General features: G+C 35.6%; 1 pseudogene; it reads right to left on the bottom strand.

Annotated features, from left to right (window-relative positions):
- Positions 1–2,565: 2,565 nt before the first annotated feature.
- On the bottom strand, positions 2,566–2,740 carry LOC129251005 (U2 spliceosomal RNA; annotated as a pseudogene).
- Positions 2,741–4,382: the final 1,642 nt, after the last annotated feature.

The following is a 4,382-nucleotide window of genomic DNA, read 5'->3' as shown; positions in this document are numbered from 1 at the left end:
AACCATACACAACCAACAAACTCAATATATTTTCAATACATTTTCTAATAAACCTTTTGAGAATTACACGCTCACAAAAATTAATGTACGAAATATTTATACCGATTCACTTAAACTGACTTTCAGTATCTAAACCAAACATAGAAGAGCCAACAAGCAACGGCGAGCTGTTTGATTTCATGTTCGTGCCTGTGTATGTGCATTTGTGCGTTCATATCGCCACAGTGCATGACTACCAGCCTTGGCTGAGCACAGTAAGAAAATGTATTCGAGCGTATATATGTATGTATGTACGTTAGTGTGTTTGTACGATTGTGCTCTGCGCTCAGCTTTGTGTCGATTTTACTGTGCGCTGCGCAGGTTGGGGTATTCTTGCAGAATGTAAAGATGATTCACACACTGTCGACCGACTGGGTACACTTGTCACAAGTGATGATATGTATAATTTTTATATGAAAAATCAAGGCGAATCTATTGAAGGTGGTTAGCAATAATTTGATTTGTTATTTTTTTCTTCAGCCGTGTACATTTGGATGTCAACACAAAATTGAATTACGAAACGTTTTACTTAGCTTAGTGTATGAATTCATCTTGGAAAAAATTCAATTTTCTTCTATAATAAAATTTTAATAAAAAAAACTCTTTTCAATAAATAATCAGAAATGTCCCACAATGCAAATCTCAAAAAAAAAATTCCATTTTCGTCTACTTGTATTCATATAAAAATTTATGTCTCTTCTCACCAAAGCTAAATGTCAAGAATGATAGAAACAAGATTGCGCCCATCAGAGCGTACGTGACGTCACGTTTGCTGAGTTGTGCAGTATTGCCAACCATTTGCTCTTCGCAATAAATTTAGTGCTTTAATTTAAAGCTACCGAAACTGTAAGTTAAAAAAAACTGTATTAATAAAGAAAGAATGTTGTAAAAGGTCACTCTGAGAAGATTTTAGTGCTAATGAAAATTAGTTGATTCTTATCAAATTTAGTATTTTAAAAAAATGGTGGGAAAAATCTTAAATATTTTGCAAATCATATTAAATTGTTCAACCAAGTCGTGGATCTACACATCTTATAGTGTCTAATATTGTTGCACAGCCGCTGATAAGATTGAACAATGTGTGAATGTGGATTTTAATAGTGCTGATGGAGTTGCGCCAGGAGAAGTGCCTTGAACGGATGGTGCCACTGGATGGATGGCGGAGGCAGTGTACTCAGTCCGTGGATCGGTGCTCAGTTCCTATTCCTATAGACATTTTAAAACATTTAACTTTAATTTAATTAAATATTATAAGCATATGTATGCAGAGCGCCTCATCCTTTGGAAATATAAAAAAGCTTATATCACACGCTTTATTGAGGTTCTTACTAGCACAATTTTTCACTGCACATTTCATGTTTTCTTATTTTTCACTTATACGAGTACACTTTCACGAATTATCTTATTTTTGCGTAAATATTCACTAAAACGTTTGTTACCGTTTGTTCTTATTAACGCACATTTCAAAGAAAAAACGAATATTCATAAACATCAACAATAACCGCAATCATGGGCAATGTGACCAGATCTCTGAGAAGATTTTAGTGCTAATGAAAATTTTTTTACTCTTATAAAATTTGATAATTTGAAAGTGCAAATTTAATTTTTGGCTCCATTTAAGGCTATGCAAAAATATTAAATGCCCCTCTCTCAACTTTACTTAAGATTGAAAACCTTTTTACACATTTTAAAAAGCCTTTGAATTTATTGAATGCGAATTGAAACCATAGAGGAGTAATCGTTTCTTCCGGTCATCAATCCTTAGTGAGACATAGAGCATCAAGATATGTATTCATAGTAAAAATAAGCAACAAAATACCAGAAAATAGTAAAGAAACCATACTGACATTTTTACAAAAAGAGTACCTTATCTAGTTACATAACTTCAAATATAGCAAAAAAGTCTTTCCCTTAACAAAAGAGTTTCGCTTAACAAAAACAACTCATAAATCAAATTGTACATAAGCATAACACATTTATTTAAGAAAAACGCACATTCTACAGACAATTTGTCACGCATACAAAGTTCTTTAAGTAACACAATAAAAATTTCGTGTTTTATTTTCTTTAAATGGGCATTTAGTGCGTTTTTATATCCAAAGCTAGGCAACTCTGCAGTAGCGAGAGAGAGATTTGACTGCCGAAAGCAGAAGAACACTAACAACACCGGCAATCGCGGGCAATGCCACCAGATGTTAAAAAAAAGTAAAGCTAAATAAAACTGAGTGAATTATTTAAATAATCATTAAAAAATGTATATTTTACGAAATTATGAACATGACATTTTAATTAGAACAGCTAGGAAAATGTCATGAAAAAAGAACTTAAACTCCGAGACAAAAAATAATAAAAATAACAAAAAAAATGCTAAATCAAGTTACGAAAATGGTAATCTGGCCATACTTGAGCTAAAATCACGTAACTAGTTGTCAAATTCGCTGAGCGCAAAGTAACGGGACCACGATGGGCGCAATCTCATTATTCTTTGCATCATGGCTAAATGTATTAGTATATTTCTTCTTGTATTTATTCAAGGCCGAAATCCCGGCGGTACTGCAATACCGGGCCAACCCGTGGCAGAGGTGGACCAAGCCCTTAAAACACTCCGCCCATTTCCAAAAATCAGTTTAACATTTGTTGTCCTCCGATAGAGGATCTATCAGATGTTAAGCTGATAAGATAACCATACACAACCAACAAACTCAATACATTTTCAATGCATTTTCTAATAAACCTTTTGAGAATTACACGCTCACAAAAATTATTTATATCAACATATAATATAACGCTTCGTAACTAAATAACTTTTAGGCCAAAGCCTACAGCATGACGCGGTAGCCGAGCGACTAGCAATGTGAGCTTCCGATCCAAAATCCTTGGTTCGAATCACGTTTATATCAACATATAATATAACGCTTCGTAGCCAAGAGGGTCGCTTTTTCGTTTCACTTTTCCTCAAATCACTCCCAACGATTCTAAAGAAGTTTTCACTTCAAAAATCGTTACAAATAAATAGCTAAGATATCAATAGATTAGTCCCTCACATACGTTTTTTTACAGGTAGAGAGTTCAGTAACTACAAAAAAAGATAATTTTAATTTGTATTCACCATACCTGCAACCTACAGGCATACCTAATTTTTCCGTTATGTTTTCAGTGTACCTCTGCAAAAACGCATACAAAATGGATACAAGAAAACAAAAACGAACACTACTCAAGTTGCAGCTACAAAAGTGAGAGTAGTAGCGCTAGCTGCAGTACACATAAATAATTTCGAAAGAAGCGCTCCGGCCGATTATAATTTTTCTGCTACTACTCCAACTACAGAGAGTTTACTAGCAGTAACAAATCGTAACTTGGAGCGTAGTAATACAATTGATTGCGCGTTTTGCGCTACCTGCTCCACTACTCATCTGTTCAAATTCAGAGTAGCAGCATGAGCAGAGCAATGTCTTCGGTAATATTGCTGCTACGAAGTAGTTAATGCTAACACTGGTGAAAGCTGCTTCAACGACTGAGGGTGAATTTGTTGCTCTTTATGCAGCACCAAGAAGCGCTGTGGGGCTACGCAAACTGTTGACAGATTTAGGATACAAACAGCCCGGAACCACGCTGATTAAATGCGACAACCAAAGAGCATCTAAGTCATCTAAGAGAACAGTTTGTCTTCTCTCTCTCTTTTCGCCAAGCGTTAGCAAGTTGCGAATAGATGAAGCAACTGGTATAAATGGACATATATTGGCAAGGCGGGAATAGAGCTGTCTTAAATTACATGTGTTTGTACGATAGTGAGTTATACCAGTCTTATGAGCAATAACCATACACGCTAGCGGCGAATCTTGTTCGATAACTTTCTTGTTGCTTTCGCATGCAAATTTTTCGTTAAGTTAATCGAGCATAAAGAAAGCGAGCGGGGAAATGGCAAATAGAAGAAGCTTAGCATTTCGACATACCATATTTCTACATACATACTCGTATGAAATTAACGTGGAGTTCGTGCTTACCAAAGATCAGCTGATGTGTTGACCAAAGTTTTGCCGAACCTTCACGATAAAGTACAAATAATGTGCTGCGATACAACAGTTTTCAATACTGGTTGTATATGAAAACTTGGTCTCAATGTTTCCCGCCTCAGATATATCATAAAGAACGTCTAGGTTGTCGTAACACCATTTCCGAAGATGATAGTTTCCACAGGCAAAGAGACTGATGGTTTGATGCATCATCTCGCGTACTTCTTCAACCGAGTTTTCTCCTGAGATCAATTCATCTACGTAGAAGTCGTATATTACAATTTGGGACGTATTCAGAGCCACGAACGCAACGGCAACGTGTGAAAGCGA

This window comes from Anastrepha obliqua, chromosome 6, assembly GCF_027943255.1.
Source record: "Anastrepha obliqua isolate idAnaObli1 chromosome 6, idAnaObli1_1.0, whole genome shotgun sequence".
NCBI lineage: Eukaryota > Metazoa > Arthropoda > Insecta > Diptera > Tephritidae > Anastrepha > Anastrepha obliqua.
Note: the sequence above shows the minus strand (reverse complement) of the source record. Positions and strands in the feature narration are given on the sequence as shown.